This window comes from Melitaea cinxia, chromosome 5 (assembly GCF_905220565.1).
Source record: "Melitaea cinxia chromosome 5, ilMelCinx1.1, whole genome shotgun sequence".
Lineage (NCBI taxonomy): Eukaryota > Metazoa > Arthropoda > Insecta > Lepidoptera > Nymphalidae > Melitaea > Melitaea cinxia.
The window spans coordinates 13,460,257-13,481,193 of record NC_059398.1 but is presented as its reverse complement, the minus strand read 5'-3'; the positions used below and the strand labels follow the sequence as shown (position 1 = coordinate 13,481,193).

Here is a 20,937-nt window from a genome sequence, read left to right as displayed (position 1 = left end):
TGCAAAAAAAAATACAAACGTTTCTTCTTACGTAAAAGAGATAATATTAAAACTTAAAAATTAAAACATAATTAAAAATTAGTAAAAAATAATTTATATAAATGACATGATATTTTTAAGCGACTTCTTAAAAATATTTAAAATTAATAATATCATATTTATTTCTGTTTTTTTTCGATCATCGCCTTAATTCATTATTTATAAAATTATGTTAAAAGGTTTTACTTCTTTCAATCTGATTCTTAATAAAATAATATATATTTAAGAGCTTAGTTTTGAAAATATAAAATATACTTTTAGCTATTGTTCTTTAGATTATATTGCATTTGAATAATATGGCATCAAGTCTTTTTAAAATATCTACCTACAGCCGGTTTAATTTATCAGAAAGTGAATCTGATATACAAGTTTTTGTCAAAGAATATGGTTACCGTATAAAAAAACAATTTACTTACAAGAGAAGATGAGCATGGTAGCTCAGGTTTTGTGTCTTTTGCTGAGAAAAAATTAAGTCTAACAGACTTTACTTGGATTCAGGAAAACCATGACAGATTTTTTAAGGATACACCGAATGAAAACCTGGTTAATTTGAGCTATTTTTCTGAATCAGGGTTCGTTAGTTCTATACTTTACTCTCCAGATGGTGAATTCTTAATCGTGGGTCATTCGACAGGTTTGATCCAGGTAAAATAAATCACTATAGGTACCTACTTATTGTTAAACTTACAATTTTCTAAAGAAATACAGGTAAATGAAACAAAGGTAAGTTGTTTTTGTACAATTTGTATCGAGTTTATGATGCTAATAATTTATCATAGTTATTAAGGTTTACGTGCTGTGTGGCTATGGCACTAAAGAATTTAGCCACCCCCTCTCTTCCCGTGGGTGTCGTAAGAGGCGACTAATGGATAACAAGGTTCCACAACCACCTTGGAACTTAAGAAGCCGATCGATGGTGGGATAACCATCCAACTGCTGGCTTTGAAATACACAGGCCGAAGACGGGCAGCAGCGTCTTCGGTGCGACAAAGCCAGTACTGCGGTCACCAACCCGCCTGCCCAGCGTGGTGACTATGGGCATAACACATGAGTTCACGTTATTTTTGGCGTAAACTTGTGGAGGCCTATGTCCAGCAGTGGACTGTTTAGGCTGTAATGAATGAAAAAAAAAATTAAGGTTTACCTTTGGTGACTTATTTTATAAAATCGTTTCGCGTTACATGTATCGAGAAATATATTATATCTTGTGATGGATATGAAATAGAGTTTCAAAATAAAATATAATAAGTCGTTTCCGAGAAAACATACAGGAGTAGGTACCTACATACCTATATAAAATGGACAAAACTATTTAAACGTCAAATAATTAAACAAAGTATTTTTCAAAGTTGGTCAATAGCATCTGTTGTTCTAATCGGGTAAGTCATGCCAAAATGGAGGAACAAGATGAAATTCTTAGGGAATACGTCAAAAATATTTCGTCCCATTACAAAAATGAGGATACGCCAAACATTTGGTATCCCATGTTCTATCAAGGGTATAAAGAGAAACGTAATCGTTTCTATTGGATAAAAGAAAACGATAAGAAATTCTTGAACGGTACGATGAATGAGATATTGTTCAATCGATGGTATTGTTCTGAATTGGGTGCCATAACGGCTTTGACCTACTCCCCTAACGCAGGCCATATTATTGTCGGCCACTCGTCCGGTATGATCCAGGTAATTTAATCCCATTTAAGCAAGAAAAATAATGGAATAATCAATTAATCATATTCGAATGGAATAAGTTGAATAAAATGTAGGCTTTTCACTTAAAATAATTGGTCTGTAAAATGGGTACTAGACGATAATTTTATATGATAACTATCGCTTGTTTCGCGCTCTCGCTTGCACGCTCAGACTCAGGCATAACGTGACACTTTTTCGTGCGTGCAGTCGGTGTTCATCGATCTATAAGACGTTATCACGTCAATAATACTTTGTTGTTAGTTTACCGTACGTCTATATGTCCATGTTTCTGTTAGGACAATGAAATTAGAAAAATCCTTACCAAGTACAAGCTAATGCGTAAACATTACTACAATACTTATTTTTAATTTTTCCCAACCTTTTTTTTAGTTTTATTTAAATTAAAGATAGGAAAGTAATATACTACTTAAAATATTTCCATAGATGCGTCATGGGAGCACGGGTGTAGTTCTTTGCACATTACGTAACATTCAATTTCCACCAAAACCCATTTACGCTTTGGAATACAGTCGAGTAGAAGAAAGAATTTGCTATGCAGCATGCACTGATGGCGCAGTATATCGAATCGAAATACCAAATGTAAGTTTTTCGTCGTTAGAATAATGGAACAAAAGCAATCGTTTACATTTCACGCACGTTAAAACCTTTTTTCTCTCGAGGTTCTCGAAGCTGCTCAGTATTTTTTTTTGTCTTTTTTGGTTGTCTAGTGGTATAATACATAGTCATGTCACGATAATTATCTTCGTGTATTCTGAATTGATTTATATATTTCTATTATTTTGTGGGTTCTACCTACTTGTTGATTCTGATTGTGATAGGATCATAATCATAAGCATACAATGCGAATGGTATAAAATAATGAAAATTACGAACAATTTTTTTTAGATTTTAAATTAACATGGTTATTTTTATTAGTTCAATTAATTAAAAACGGGATATTTACCATGTTTTTTATTTTCATTTCACAAGGCAACATATAGTCTCGTAAACAAGACATTCGTTGATAATGTCGAAATATCGAGCTACGCAAAATGAAAATAATAAACATAGTAAATACCCCGTTTTTAAATCTGTATTTTTTAAGTTTATTATATTTTTAAATACAAAAAAGATTCATAACAGTTAACTATTTTGAATAATTTCAATCAAAGAAACTAAAAGTAGGCACAAACTTTGAATAGCACATTAGTCATAAAAACGGTAGTCGATAAAGCTCAACCAAGGTAACTGTTACGGTACAAGTGTATCACACACAGCTGAGTGCGTCAATAGACGACCCTCCAGAATATTGCATTCGAGCGGATCCCGCGCTAGAGTGCCTTAACACACAATTTTACGGAGCTCCTGGTATTTCTTCCTGCTCGACGCCGTTTATCACACGTAAGTATACCGTCTACGTATATTTTCAGACATAATTTGAACAATTCGTTTGAGTGTTTGCTTAGTAAACTGACCATAAACGGTATTTTCTTTAATTCGATACTTGTTTTATACAATTTGAAATACTAATAGTGCCTATAAAATGAATTTTTACCGTTACTTTACTAAATATAGTTAGTTACATTTGACTAGCCCGTCGGTGCAGTTTGTAGTGACTGCTTTCTGCTCCGAAGCTTGTGGGTTCGTTTCCCACCCCGAGTCTGGGTGTAATATAAATATTTATTTACATATGTATTATTTATAAGTATGTTTATCGAAAAAGAAAATGTAGGTATATACCAATCGGCTGTTACCTATAACACAAGCATTAAGTTGCTTACTTTAGGAACAGACGACCGTGTGTATAGATATTTATTTATTTATTTAACGGTGAAGTCACTTTTAGTAGTTATATTCATCGGTGTAGTAAGAACACAATTTGTCTATAAGTATGAAATTTAGAGCAATAAAATTTTATTTTTGAATAAAATTTCATTTAAACAAATTATTTACTTTGTGCTCCCCGAATTATAGTTGTCTCATTCCAGCAATTTAATATTTAGTTTTGTAGTAAGAAATTGGAATCTACCTCATAATTAATCAGCGTGAAAACATTAACCATTCCTTTATCGTTTTAATATTAAAACAGTCAATTACTTAGCAAAAAGGGTCTTTGTTAAATATTCCATATATTATTTACCTTAGAAAGATTCCCGGCTCTCTCCCTGGGAATAACGGCTGACCAGAAGAAAATGGTTGTCGGATACGCTGACACATCTATAAAAATATTCGATATGGAAACTCAAGAGGTTAATAATATGAATATTATTTATTTATTCTATCAAAAAAAAAAAATGGTCTTCATTTCAGCTCAATACTTTTAAGTGTGTCTAACGCTACATATTTAATAATTACGTTCTTGACTGTTTGGTTTTGACTTGATGAGGTCATACTTTTGTACACATTAAAACACATTTAAACATCAAGCCTTTAGGGAAATTAACTGAGCAATATAATATAATAGTTCAGTGTTAAATAACAAATCAAAATAAATGATGGGTAATAATAATAAATGTATTAATGCAATTAGAACAGTCTGTAAAATCTTAATACAAACATACTTTTCTTCATCAATATAAGACAAGGATTGGAGTTTTAAACGCTCGATACTCCGCTTAGAGTTGGCAGAAAACTTATTTAGTTCAGTTAAGAGTAAGGATCATTATCAGATGCGTATGATATCGTGGACAGACGGCTTGGTGGGCCGGGTACTGAGACCCAGCTATGATTAATATAAGATAATAACAAACATAGAACAAATAGAAACAAATTGTACTTGCAGTTATACATGCAAATATAGCGAATGTTGAGTGAAGGCGATTCACGCGACTGTTGGTGGTAGTCGAAATTTTACAGTATTTATAAAGTGATATTTTTTATTCATAAATATGTTTAATAATCTTATCTAAAAATTCGCGTTTCTGTATGTTTTTCATTATACGATCTAACTTTTAACACTTATACTATCATAACATGTAAGTATACATGTATTTGTTACATAAATATTTGAAGATTTTTTTGAAGATACCCTCATAGTCTTCGATATAAAAAAGAAAATATTGTCATTTCTTAAAATATTAGCCGTCAGTATTAACGGCACTATTTTAATACATCCATATACAAGCATCGACAGAGGGATCCAGTATGAATAACAACTTAGTAAGGAATAATCTTTAATGTTTATAGGATAATATTTTAATTTAATAATATTTTATTAATCCCTATTTTTAATACGCTTTATTAAGTCTGATTAACTTGAAAGCTTGAACAAGGTCGATGACACTACAGTAATTTCATAATTTAGTACTAATGTCCTGACTAAGATCGTCAGGAAAAATAATTTAAAGGTCAATTATTCAGTTTGTAGGCTTAGCGCTCGATTTTGCTATTAAAGTGTCTTTTCAAGATTTTTTTACTACAGTTTATTTTAGTTATACTATTTTTTTTTAATTTCATGAGAAGTAAATTTATAATTAATGGAAGTTTTTAATAGACATCCATCTTGTAATATTGTATTTAAAAATAAAATATCGTCTAGAAGTACGAATGAAATACGCCAGGTGTTAAATTTATTGTTATGAGTTTCTAAAACATTTACATTTTCTAGTTACTGTTAACTGAATATGTATGAGATTTAACATTTATTACAGAGTAGAGGGATTGAAATTAGTTTCATTAGAATATTAATAATTAATTTGCTTAACTAATCTGTCCAGCCTCTAAACGTCCCACAGCTGGGCACAGGTCTTCTCTCCATGCGGTATACATATTCAGCTAGAAATAGTTAGAGCTTAATCCTCCACGATGCTTTATTGTAGGCGATTCAGCCTGTAATATCCCACTGCTGAGTATAAGCCTCTTTCTTCATGTAGGAGAAGGATCAGAGCTTAATCCGCCACGCTGCTCCACTGCGGGTTGCCGAATATAATCCCTACTATGAGTAACGTTACAATTGGGACCAACAGTTTTACGTGTTCTCTGAGGCACGGTGGGGAGAGCTACAAGGATAGACACCCAAATCAGAAACAAATATTTGTACAGATACAAATATCCACCCCGTGTGGTAATCAAACCCAAGAGTCAAACAATCGATGCTTAGACGCGTACACGATGTACGTACCGCCACACTAGAGTTTATCAGAGAACTTGCAGATTGCTAGTTAATTACTCAACAATGATTAACGTTATGATCATGTTAAAATTCTATAAATTTGGACCAACAGCGTTATATGCTCCCCAAAGCACGGTAGGGAGACCTACAAGGACACACCACACGACACGTAGTTCAAAAACAAATAGTAACTTCTCTGAGCGGGAATTGAACCCACGACCCACGGCGTTAAGGGTATTACTCACACTGCTACACCAGAGCGGCTTTACCATAGGTATATAGTAATTTTACAACTATTATTTTCTAGACGAAATAATTGTAAAATTGTTTAAATTTAAAAGTGGAGTGATATTATTGAATGCTTTTTAAAAGAATTTGTATACGCAAGTTGTTAAAAAGGTTTAAATATTTATTTAAATTTTTGTTATTATAAATGTTATTGATAAAAATATTAATCTAAATATGAAATAACCTAAATTTTAATAAGTCGGTACTCAATTTTCTCTTAATTGTTCACTTGAATACAATATCTTTAATATCAAGAATCTATCTGAATTACTAAAATTCATCATTATATTTATAGTCATCTAGATTTATGATTATAGAATTGTGTTTCAGTAAACTGAATATCTAGAACCAATTTATATTATTTTATTAGACCCTATACGTAGAGCACTGTAATCGATTTGCAAATTTAGGAATCCCACTATAAAATGTGATGATGGAATAGATAAATAATAATTTTCTCAAAGACCATAAAATTTAATTACATCATCAGGTGGCACGCACTATAATCTTTTTTGTGGCAGGAAAATTCTCCAGCTGCTTAATTATCCTTAATTATAACAAAGCTCCACTTACTTTAGTAGTTTTATTAGTTCAGTAGTAGGTATGTTGATACCTTATGTTATACCTAGGTTGCTAGCAGTAGAAAAAATGGTATTATAACCAACAGTAAAATTTATCTCGTAAAATCCATTGTAACGGAATTGTTACACTGATATATTTTATTTAGGTTCTCGTATCGAAATTGCGTATAATTTAATCTAAAAAACAATTGCAATAAAGTGCGGTAGGTACTTGTCATAAAACGTTTCAATATAATCTTGGTTTATTGGCAATATCAGATAGGTTTTACGAGTTATTCGAAAGTCCTCAGCCCTCGTGAAATAGGTCACTGGTCAAGGATTCTGTTATCATGTTACAGCTTTGAGAGTTGACGCAGATAGGGGAAAATCTTTTGTTAGCTTAGTACGCAGCTGCTGTGCTTGTTATAAGTATACTTTGATACATTTTGTCTTTCATTGTGCATTCAGATTTATTTTAAAAGTCAAAAATTTTGAAAACTAGTAGCAGCTCAATGGATTTCAAGACTATATGTTGTCACTTTTATATAATAATAAAGATTAAGTAACTATTCTTAAGAACAAACGAAACAATCGATGTACGAAATAAATTTTGTTTCCAAGTAGCTCATATTCTTCAAAGATTTCGCAAGAGAAAAGTTTTCGAAACATAAGTTTTGTGAGCATAAATTAGTAGCATCGAGACAAGGAATAGATTCTTTTTTTTTTTCTAAATGATGACTACTAACTATTAACTATCTCTCTGCCAAATTTCAAGCTTTTGGCATAAAAAATTAAGGGCTCTTATAAAATCTTTTGACAGCCCTTAGGCTTTAATAATGCGGCCATAGTCGTGAAATTCGTTCTTAGAGGACGTCTACTAATCTTGATACGAGTACATCTAGCGGTTTTTGATATTACGGAGAGTTAATCTTTTACTTGCGATTTTGTTATGATTTTACGTTAAGGTTTGTTTGGATCGCTGAAATCATTTCATACGAAATTGAATCTTATGTTATCGCTGTTGTAAAAAGCAGAAGATTATTTTAATGTGTTGTTTACCTTTACTAATACCTATTACAAAGTAAATGAGATTGTTTGTTTTGAGCTGACGCACGGCCGCCTAAACCAATAGCCGTTAATTCGTACATACTGATACATAGAATAAAAAGATGAGTATAACCGTTTCATCCACTTTTCATTAGCACATATCCGAAATTCATCTTCAAAATTCAAGTGAAATTTTTTATAAAAATACCGAACGAATTTTTGTAAGCGCACTACTTCCGAACAACTTAACCAAATGGAATCACTCTTTTTTTTACATTCTTTAGTAGTCCAAGGTTTGTATGAAAAAAAAAAAATTAATAAAAATCGACATATTCACAAAAATAAAAATATGGTGGTGCAAAGTTAATCGAGTCAGCTAGATGGCAACAAAATTTGCGCAAAAGGATTACATTTATAATCAAAAAGAAATTGAAAACTATTAACCACCCCTTAACAAACACCAATCTAAGTTAGGAATGGTATGATTATAACACACGCCAAACATATGAAAGTTTATTACGTTGTTTACATAGAAAGTAAACACGAAGTAAGAACTCTGTATTCGTGCTTAGTTGACAAAGTTCAGTTCTAATGCTCTTTCAGGTGGATATAATGTACAAGGTTCACAAGTTACGCCTTCAGTTCATACCGAGAAAACTTCAGAGGATGCATTACGGGCAGGTGTGCGCGCTGCGATGTCACGACGAAAAACCTTTCTTATTCGCTAGTGGAGCTTGGGATAATACTTTGAGAGTGAGTTTTTTTAACGCATCTGACATCTGTCTCTTGGTCTTCATTAGATACATTACGATAACACTTTCTTCGTTTTTCTTTTTTTTATGACACTTAAGTAATAGCGAAGTTTTTCCTTTTAATAGGAAGTATTGTTTGCATAAATTTTGGGATGAGCAATGATACATATTTGTTAATTTTGCTACGTTATTTTCAACGAATTTTTCGCCACTATTTAAAAGCTCAAAGTACTAAGTATTTTGTTCAAATTGGGGGCTCTAGCAAATGTTTTATTCAACCATTTAGTTTAATGCGAATTTAATGGAGCCAAAATCCCACAGATAATCTCTTTGATGTTACGTAAAATTATAACAAATTCTGATTCAATCATAGACTTTTAGTGACACTTTGGGTACTATATTTAGTCATTAAAATGTTTGAAATTTCACTCAAGTAACACAGCACAAATCGTAACTATTGATTTGCATAAACATTATTCGCTTTTCTATAGCTATATTTATACGTGTACATTAGTATTTATTAGTAGTATTGACTATTTATTAAGTAGGAGATAATTTGTGCAGAACAGCTGTTGCAAGCTTTTGTATCTTTTAATTTCGATAGCTTGACGCTCTTCTTGAGTGTTTTTGTCGTAGAACAGTGTAATAAAGCTCACATTAATGAATTGCTTTTTTTCGATTTTTAAAATGGTCATTTTTACATTTTTAATAACGTTTGTACATTTTAATTGTTTAATTATCAAATAGATAAAATAATATTATATATTAATTTATGCGTTTTTGACGATGTGAAAATACTATTGCAGAGATTTTGAATACCTACTCGGTGTTTGGAAAGGGCTATTTTCTTTCGTGTATATAAAGATTATGCTTTATAAGTACTATTAACGAGCTGGGGCGGGAGTCGACGTCGGAGTGTCAACACTGCGACGTCGGCGCTGAGGACACGGTGGAGCATACGCGCGCGGATTGTCCAGCGTGGTGTGAAGAGCGCGCCGTCTTATCGGCAGTTGTTGGGCTGGATCTCTCGCTGTCGGCTTTAATTAGGGCTATGGTCGACCTTCTGCAAATCCATAATGCTGCAGAAGGAAGCAGAATGGGAGCGAAAACAAGACTCGCTCCCAATTCATCGCGGAGGACACAGTCCGCGACGCAGGGCCGACCTGGCCAATCTGCCGCCGTAACGCCGGACCAGCGGGCGATAGATCGGGGGAAGTATCGTCCTCGTTGCCCGGTCCCTAGAAGGGAGGCGACCTTCGTGTTCGAAGGAGACTCTCAGGAGTTACTAATCGCGACGAGCTTTTAAGGCAACCGCTAGCGGTATCGCGGAAGTGCAACCGCGTCCTCGTGATACCGCCCAGGCGTGTTGAAGGAACAACCCAGAGGTTTTAGCCTGTGTGAATCGGACATACCCACCAGCTTCCCCCGGCTGGAGGCATCCGTTAGGGGGACATACCCCGGTGGAGCTGGAGGCTTCCGTTAGGGATTTTCTCTGAGTAAAAAAAAGGTACTATAACGAACAGACAGTTTCTAACGTATAAAAATTTGAAATCTTATAAATTTTTACGATACAATAAAAATTACTAATACGATAAGTGCATTTAACGAAACACAAATTCTTCTGCTTTATTACAATGATTTAAGGGGATATAGGTTTTAACACGTATCAAAGTGCGGAGATAGTTTAAGGTGAAAAATGTTTTTCGTCCTACTCCGAATTGTAACTAATTCTTTTAGATATAATTTGATAGAAATCCTAAAAGAGAAATCTTAAAAAGAGAGTTGAACTTTAAAAAACGACATTACAACATGAAACAAAAAGTAATGAAAAAGGTCGCTTTGACATAGGTCTGTGGTGGACATGACTATTAAATTAAACGATGCTCAATGCCTCGTTTGGACTTTTCAAGTCGCTATCTTGGGTAATTAAATTCGAAATTACAATTATATGTACGCTTTTATCTCTTTGTAATGGTTCATAGTATTCATTTGTTCCTTTATTGTTTTGTTAAGTAAGAATCCAGTTAGTGAGCGTTAGTAAACGCTCCTTAAGTTAAACATCGCGGACAACGACCGCCAGCTCAAAGCGTCTGTTGAGATTAAAATATTTTCCTAAGCTGTTAAACGTTTGAATTATTTATTAAGTGAGCTTTTGATCGTCAACGTTAACAAAGAATCCTACATGTGCATTTTTAAGCGAATATACGTAGGTATATACTTTTAATGCTTTAGATGATCGTAATGATTGCTTTGCAAAGCGATGTTAGCTATTTTTACTTTGACGTTTCAAAATATCATTATTAATTAGAAGGTGCTGCGGCTAGTGTGCTGTCTCATCTTTGAAAGGTGATTAAGGTTGCTTAGTCGTTATTTATTAAAAATATTGTAAATTACTAATTTAAAATTAGTTATACTCATATCCATATTAGCATAACAGTAGGAACCTACTGTGTTACATTATTTGTGGTTGGGTCAGCCTTTGTGTGATTTTAACTTCTCTACAAATACTCGTAGAAAATACTAGTCTAAAAATTGTATTGTTTTTTTTTTTTCATCGTCGTCATATACATAATTAATATATATATTTTACAGATTTGGGATACACGATGCAAGGTCGGATGCGTTATGACTTTTGAGGGCGTCAATATTTGCGGTGATAGTATAGACTTAAACGTACGTATATTAAAATGTTATTACCTACCTAACATCACGATTGGTTTGGTTATAATGTAATATATATGTATAATGTATGTATTTATCCGGTTAAGATGATAATAATATTTACCCTTCTCAACTCTGATTATTAATTTATTTTAAATAAAAAAAAATCATTAAATAAAATATAGTATCGATATATACTTTGACGGTACTTAAGTGTCGAAATTTATACGGAAAAATACCTAAGAGAAAGGTAATATAAACAATTATTAAATATCCTTATAACATTAAATAAACACACGCCGCACGTTTCACATACGCCTGTTTACCCACACTCACACCTAAATAATTTAAATTAGATGATTTAATACGCATATTATATTTTTCTTTAGTAGCATGAAACAAATTAATACGTGATTCGTTAGTGAGACCTAAATAAACCAGCTATGCAAAGTAAAACGAAGTTGATACAAATTAATATTTCCTCGCTAAAATTAGGACGGAGATATACAAGAGTAATTAGATTAGGTTGTCGAGAGCAGGAGTCAGAGAGAAGAAACATATATTTAAATATTTTAGGGACGCACTTTAAGCTCTAATGACATTAGTCCAGTGTAAAATAATTATATCGTCGTACTTGTATATCTCATCATCATCATTACAGCCTATACAGTCCACTGCTGGACATAAGCCTCGACAAGTTTACGCCAAAAAATATGTTAAAATAAATAATAAAATATGTTATAAAAAATAATGTGTTTTGCCCATAGTCACCATGCTGGGCAGGCGGGTTGGTGACCGCAGGGCTGGCTTTGTCCCACCGAAGACGCTGCTGCCCGTCTTCGGCCTGTGTATTTCAAAGCCAGCAGTTGGATGGTTATCCCGCCACCGGTCGGCTTTTTTAAGTTACAAGGTGGTAGCGGAACTGTGTTATCCCTTAGTCGCCTCTTACGACACCCACGGGAAGAGAGGGGGTGGCTTTATTCTTTAGTACTGTAGCCACACAGTAAATCTAAACAAGTATACTCGTATATATTTGTTGCAGTAGTAGTGGACATATTGAACATGATTTTTTTATTAAATTATGCTTCACAGCAACTTAGAGAATCATTTAAATACTTATTTTAATCATTAAAATATTTGAAGTCAAAATTATTTTATGTCGCAACGTCAATATTTAAAAGTTGTATCTGTGTATTTTGACGTAAAAAGCTTAGTAAAATTAGATTTTTAAAAATTACCTTTACATAAACTCGATTACTACTCGTCATCGTACGTATCGTATCCTATCGTGATCGTACTGTGTGGCTACGGTGTAACTGTGTGTACGGTGTGTGTGTATTATAAATTGTCATAAATTATCTTAACATATTTGGTTCTTCACCTTACGTTAAACGTTTTCTATAGATTAACAAGATATTTTACATTATCCTGATTTCATAGACAATATACCCTGATTGAATTTGCTTGAAAAATCTAGAACACACATAAAAAAGTGTGTGTATCAGCTCCGACGCACGACTGGAGTTTACTCCTTCAGATCAACTGTCTAAAAGACACAAAAAAGCTTACTAGTCTAAGAAAAAGAATCATATCAATGTAAAATTGTAAATAAACGGATCAAATTACGCCATCTGTCTAGATGGCGTTATTAGAAATCGTTGTCGTCTATCGCAACCCAATAGGGTCACGATAGATGGCGTTACGAAAAACGTAACGAGGTCATTCGTTTGGATATTACTCCTCGTATATTTTTCATACCGGGGGCCTTATATGAAAATCGATTCTTAAGGAGTTAACTATAAAAAATATACGTTTCAACCTGCCGTAGTCTCTCCAAGTAAAAATGCTGATTGCTGTCTCGATATTTTGGTTAGTAGACACGTCATTACGACAAAAAACAAGAAGGTTTTCTCGTGTCACACGATCTCGTATATATCTCTTTTATGCCATTTTCGGTATTATTTCAGCGTTGACCTAAAAAACGTTTTTATTTTACCTTGGATGAATTGTACACAATATTTTATTTTTTCTTACTGTTTTTGATACGAGAATGTCTAGTATAATTGGACCGGATATTTGGATTACAGTTGCTTGTACGGATATGTTTGTAATAATACATTACAAAAAAATGTTATATCTTGTTAAAATAACTAAATGGTTTTAATAAATAAATTCGTATTCGTGTGTGTGTGTTGAAGATATTTATCTTTAACATACACACACGGTCGTCTGTTCCTAAGATAGTCAACTTAATGCATATATTTTAGGTAACAGGGGACTTATATAGCGTTTTTTTCCAATATAATATATTTATACCTGTATACTTATATAGTCGTCACGTCGTATACTACACGTATAAATATACTTAAATAGTCGTCAAATTTTAGTTATTTAATATAACTAAACAAAAACCCTTTCAAATAAACTAAACATATTAATTCCCTTCCAAGGTCTAATTTGTATTGATAAATAACATCATAGAAGATTAATTTACGACGATATAAATAAACAGAATACGAAGCCGAGTCTTTTCAGCCCTGTAATGATAAAGCCGTTTTCGTATATTTGACATATACGCGGATTTTGTAAGATTAATCGAAAAATACAAAGCGTTTTACTTGTAGCTTGAAAGCGAGTGATAAATGAAGGCTGTTATGAAATTACGCCTGTGGTATTCACATCGTGTTCTAAATTTATAGATAGGAAATTTCAACGGGTATGCGTAACGCGTGTTTTATATAAAGCGTAAGCAAAGATAAAAGGAAAGCGGTGTCACGTTCATTTTGTAATTTACGCGATTTTAACTTTGGAACGAAATGTACATGTACATTAATTTTATAACGTCTTATCTGTTACGAATTTATAAGACTTGATTTTATTTTAACGTGCCGTATAAGAGAATTAGTCTTAATTTTGCAAATAGAACGGAAACAGTTTTCGAAATGAGTATTGGAAAATTGAAACATTGTTCTGTTAGTTTAATTCAATTTACAAGTAGTTAGAGGTTTTTATTATTTAAATAGTAAAAAATGCGCCTATTTATAATCTTAAAATCCACTCGTTCTATAGATAGTAACACTTGAGATGTTTATAGAGTTGAGACAAGGTAGTTTTAATTAAAAACTCCGCCTTTGTCGTGAACTTAAAGTTCTGTCCCTCCCTCGTTATCAACTTCGATGCTCCTTCATAGTTTGCGCAGAGCCTTTGAGGTAGATTATTTTTAATACTTTTCATTAGTGTATGCTATTAAATAAGTTAGCCGTTGTTCTCGGTTATGTTTAATTTTTGAGATAAGTTTTAAAGATATTGTGAAATTAGTCGGTTTTATAAATTACAAGTGAAAGGGCGCTTCACTTAGTCAGTTTATCTTATGACGTTAATTGAATTTAACTTCTTAACTTATTCCAACTATGCCCATGTTTGCTTATGAAGTTTTCATACAATAAAAACAAACTATGTTTTACTTAACTACTGTAAAATATTTATAAGTTACAACCTACATAATAATATTATATTTATTAGTTATTATACTTTTACTTTTCTCGTCAAAATGTCTTAAAATAAACAAGTTCAAGTTTTGTAATAATCTTTTCAAAACAAACGAAAAAAAAAATCTGCATTAATCAAAAATTCTACATTAACAATGTTCAACGTTTATATCTTTTTGACAGATTTAAAGAGCTTAAACGCCTAAAAATAAATGTCTAAGAAAAATCTGAAATAGCATTCTTGTTATACTTGTTTTTCAAAAGTACATATTTACGTATCATATACTAAAAGTGACGCATTCAACCCCTAGAGGGATCACTGCATTGTCGGTAGCTGGCTGCCGACACAGTCCCTTACTGTATGGGATTTAGTTGCAAAGAAGAGGCTGAATATTGTGCGAGTTCAAAATAGGCGTCCAGATGTTGACGGTGAATATATTTACGCCTGTCGGTATTGGAGGTCGAATCAGGTATTCACTTAATTTATTGTATTTTAAAGTATCCTTCATTATACGTTTTTTTATGTTTCTTCTTAAAATATTCAAGTATATATGCCAAATTTTGCTTATTTGAGGCACGTAAGTGCCTTTTAACTTTATTTGTGAATAAATAAATATATTATCGGCGTAGAACTAGTTTAGTAAGTAGATAAGTAATATAATTATGTATACTTATCGTTTTGTTGAGATAATTAATGTTTATGTCTACTATGAAACAGTAATAATTTAATTATTCCTTTAATCAAGTAATGATTTTCCTATATTTGAACGTATTAATTGGGATGTAATTTAATCATTTTGTACATTTATGTGTGTAATTAATATTTTATATGAGTGTAAAATTCATAATAACTCGTATTATTGTAAATAATACAAGCAATATTCTATAATATTTTAATTGTTGGTATTTATATTTATAGAATAACTTCTATATAGAGTCGATATTGCAATAAATTTTATAGATATACATAGTTATAATAAACATTACATTTGTTCAAAAATAAAGTTTAACAAACCACATTCAGCTTAATTATCTCAAAATTCAATTTATAATTGTGTTTGCTCGCAAATGAAAACAAACCGAAATCAATTACATCTCGATGTCATCAGATCTCGATCAAATTTAAATGAGACCACAAGACAAGTATCAGCTTTTGATTAAAACAAGAATCATCAAAATTATTTATAAAGAATAAACTGCTACGCTAGTGGATAGTACAGCTCACTACGTTATAGTAAATCTAGCCGAGTAACATCATTTGATCAATAGTCCGAACAGAACTAGTTTTATTGGGTTCCGATAGATGGCGTCACGACAACGATGCGTACGCTCCGTCACAAATACGCGTCATCAAAGATTACTAAAAAAGTGCTTATTATATTTCAATCAAATTTAAACGCAACCACGAAACGTAATCAATCAAATCAAAATCGGTATACCCAGTAAAATGTTATGTTTTGTTATACAACGTAGATCGACGAAAATATAGTCAAGCAAATAGGTGTACGTATTATAAGATATAACTCGAAAATTGCTTTTTGATCTCAATTAAATTTAAATGGGACCATATGACACGCACCACCTTTCGATTAAAAAGTGAATCATCGTGATTGGTCAACCCAGTAATAGTTCTGAGGTAACAAACATCTAGACAAATAAATAAAATTGGAGTGTCTGTTTGCAATATTAAAATAACCGCTTTTTACTAAATGCTTATCGATGTATACACGGTACATATACCAAAATAACATTTTTTACAATTTTTGTCTGTCTGTCTATCTATCTGTCTGTTTGTTCCGGCTAATCTCTGAAACGGGTAAACCAATTTTAACGGGACTTTCATGGAAGATAGCTTATATAGTAAGGAGTAACTTAGGATACTTTTATTTTAGATTTTTTTTTATTTATTTTGTAACTACGAACTCAATAATATTTTTTTTGTTAAATTCCACGCGGACGAAGTCGCGGGAACAGCTAGTTAAAAAAAAAATACAGTCGAATTGAGAACCCTCTCTATTTTTTGAAAGCGGTTATAAAATATATACTGTAAAATTTATGCCACAGTAGCTAGTACTACAAAATTTACTGTAATATTATTTTAAGCATCGTTTCGTTGATGGCATTGAGGTTACAGGTAGGTTGTTTTCCTTCAATTTAACGAACATCGCTAAGCATAACTAAGTACCTACGCAAGTAGCTGTTAAAGTTTGCTCTTTGTAAGGTCGAGTGCAGTTTTGTTTGAATATTATTTAGATAATTCGATTCAACTCCTTCAAGTTTTGGACGTTGAAATGTTAATTGCTTTACGTGAGGTAGATTATATGCCGTCTGCTGATAGTTTGTTGAAAATAATTTAAATACTAAAAGTTTGAAGTTTTGAATATATATTTTTTTTTCGGAGGCATGAGTTTGTATAACAGTCTAAATAGGTACTGCATTATCATCAAGCTACTTGCGTATATGCACGCGTTTGTAAAATTTAAATTAAATTTGTCATAAAAAAATATACATAATGAACAAACTAAAATACTTCTCATTTACAAAAAGTAGTAAAAACACTATAACAATCGATAAAAAAGTTAAGTAAACATTTAAAACTTTTTTGTATTTTTTAACCGACTTCAAAAAAGGAGGAGGTTACTCAATTCGACCTACATTAATATTTTTTATGTGTGTCCGCGGATAACTTCGTTGTTTATGAATCGATTTGAATAATTCTTTTTTGTTGGAAAGGAGATATCCCAAGGGAAAACAGGATCTGATGATAGTAACCCAAAGAAATCGAGGGGAACCTTCGAAAATCGTAGTGGCTACTAGTGCGTTTGTTAATTTTTATCGTCTACTTACGTTGTATTACTTGTCAATGTAGTTGAAGTCAGTTTTTTCGTTTGTTAGCAAATACAATTATTCGTATTTAATACAAAAAAAAATCAGCAGTATGTTTGAAAATTACAGTTTACACGATGTGAGATTCCAATTTAAAGGAATATTATATGCGTAAGCCTATTTTTGAAAGCAATAACAGAAATTTCAATGAATGTAAAACTGTGATTTTAGTCTAGTCAATAAGTATGTGTTTAAAATATATTTTTTCTATCCTTCAGTATAATAGAAAAGGCAAATATGCCATCATCGGCGGAAGCGGCACAAATTGCCTCGAAGTTATAAATCTACACAACAGGTACATCTCTTGTTCCTACCCAGCTACGGGCTCCATTTTGGCTGTGACTAGCCATGAAGAGAAAATAGCGTTCGCTGGTACAGCTCCCGTGTTAAACATCGTTACCTTCCATGACCCTAAACACGAGAAATATTCTAACAAAGTCGATACTAAATCGGAGTTTGAGTTTAACATAAGAGATTTTACTTGGTATGATGATACTGATCGGAGTTCGAGTGTTTTAGAGAGTCAGTCACAAGCTAGAGCTGTTTCTATAATCAGCCAACCGATTAAATCTGACGTCCAGCCAGTTAACTCAACCGTTAACCAACGAGCCGCGTCAACTACAAGCCAACGCTTGCCTTGAAATGTTTTTTGTTTTATTTGGTTATTTTAGAGATAGTTATAAATTAATGTTTTCTTTGTCAATTCGTTATATCTTTATTATGTTTTTTTATATACTCACCGCAGGAATACAACATTAATTGAGAGTAGCTGTGATCTTCTGCATTTTTTTTCTGTTTTTTTTTCCGTACTTCCCCGTATAGAACAAAAGCATGTGCCTACTTTTGCACCCTACATTTATTTATTTACTTTTATTGTTATGAACTGGGCTAAAACTCTAGGTTAAAAACGATTTACTTCAATGGTTTCACACATTTTTAAGGTATTTTCATATAAAAAAAGGTACAAAAATAATATTAATTTCAAGCAGTGTTCTGTTTCTGAGATGAGTAAGGGGACCCGAGCTACTGGGACTATTGGGAGTAAAGTCGGCAACACGCTTGCGATGCTTTTGCTGTTAGAGGGCTCTATAGGCTACGGTAATCGCTTACCATCAGGTGAACTACGCTTGTTAGCCGAACTAGTTGTATAAAAAATGGAAGATCAGATTTTTTAAATCTAACGTATCTGTTTCAATATATTATATATTTGTCAAGCTTTTAAGGTAGACGAGCGAAGAAGACATATTACATTACATTTATTGATGTAAAACATTCTTTCGATTTTAAATTATAATATATTGAACGCTCGATGACAGAGTGGAGATCGTTTACGAAGTACTTAGTGCTCATTGAATATCTATATTGATATCTGTAAAATTTTAATAAAGCTCAATATCCATTCCGATAACTGGACTATAAAAATAACAACAATTCACTGTAAATTCTAAAATAAGATTCGCTATTATCTGACAAGGGAAGCTTAAATAAAACGTTTAAGTTGATCTCCTTCTGTCGACATCTTTCGTAATCCGATTGCAATATCCAGAAATCTTCAAGCATTTTTTAATAATCACCTATTTTTAAAGCAAGAATGAATTCTATTTTAATATATGCTGTACTTAAATTATGTATTTACCGTGTTATTAAAAATTATAAATTAGACGAGTTTATTTTATGTATTATTTGATTTTGATCTCAGGAAATATTAAACTTATTTGAAAAACATTTTTAATTCGTTAGAATTAGTTTTAATTTAAACATTACTCAAAATTGCGTTAGTATTTAAAATAATTGTTAAATATTTTGTATGTATCAGTATGCAATAAAATGTAATTGTCTCGCAGAAGCCATAAAAGCTTTCAAAATGGCGTATGATGTGACAAAAAGGTCAGTTCCCAGTTTTTTTCACGCACGCAAATCACTCATCACGGACAAAAACAACCTGTATTCATTTAGTTATATGGAAAGTCATATTTTCATACACATTCGTCTGCTCAAAAATTTGGTTTCACCAACGTTGTAACTACATAAACTACGGTTGTTTTTGGTAAATTGGACAATGTTGCGATAACAATTAAAGTCCGTCGATATAAGCAATTAAAATTCCTATTATTATTGTTCATTTGATTAGAGACATAATTAGCAATAAACTTTTGCGATTGTTTAAATTCCTATTGTGCAAAAATGTACTGTTAATTTTATTATAAAACATTTATAAACATTTTAAATCTTGAAGTGTAAGTTATTTTTATTTCATTTAATAAGCGAATGAGGTTTGAAAAATGCTAATAAAAGTCTGACGTTAGTCTTTTGTTTAATTAAAATGTCGTTAATATTTGAATAAATGCGATTTAAAGAGATTATTTTAGATACCATTTGACGGTATTGTGTGTTCAGCTAAAAACTAACGTCGAATAAGTTGCCATTTAAATAAAGAAAACGTTTTTTAACAGCGCGAACTCGTGTACCGGGCATCGGTGAACTTTCAACTTTTACCCGCTTATGTAGCACGAACTTAACCATTCCATCTACCTGCCTCCTCGTGGGGTGGGGGGCGCTTTCCGTACTTGGAGCGAATATTTACAGCGCAACCTAAATATAGCGTGCCGCTGCTCAGCTGGCACGGCCCGGGGAGGGGGGTAGGCGGGTAAACATACCCCTCCATCCCCCGGTACCTAACTAAAGGCCATTCGGGCAGCGGCTTCGTTGATGAACGGACGTCGCATGTTTGATGCACTAGTATCGCGACCATGACCGCCCGTTTGAAGTTTAAACGTTGACGCTCGCGGCAACAATAAAAGCATTCTCAAGGTTACGATTAAAGAACAGTATGAATTTTTTTTTGAGATTATAAGTGATAAGGCTGTCTAATTAATTCTATAAATAAACAAAAATGTTACGTTTTATATTAATGAATATAATAAATAAAGAAAGTTAACATGAAAGTAGATACACATCTTGAAATTCCTATATTGATATCAGCTTACTGAAAGTAAATTTCACGATACATGTGACTGAATAACTTCACAGGCAACATTTCGCATATTCTATCTCACAAATTCGTGAGTTAATCGCTTCTAAATTCTTCTTGTCATGTAGAAGGAACCTTTTGGTATTTGTTCATGGGTACATTCATTCAGACTATTCAGCTAATGGTTGGTGTTATTGGTTCAAATATTACAACATATTTTTATTAATTCCGAATTTATATTACAGTTAAAAAGTCGTTTTTAGATGTTTTAGCTTTCTATATTAAAAGTCACGTTAGTGACGACAAATACTTGGAACATTAATTTTTAATGTGTAGGTACTTTCCCTTGCTAAATAATAAATCAAAAGGATGTTATTTTTTTAATGTTTGTAAAAGGAATTTAGAACAATTCTACGCTACGTAGGGCTACAATTACTAACAAA

General features: G+C 32.3%; 1 pseudogene; it reads left to right on the top strand.

The window, feature by feature from the left end:
* Positions 1 to 335: 335 nt before the first annotated feature.
* LOC123653861 lies at positions 336 to 18,164 on the top strand (annotated as a pseudogene).
* Positions 18,165 to 20,937: the final 2,773 nt, after the last annotated feature.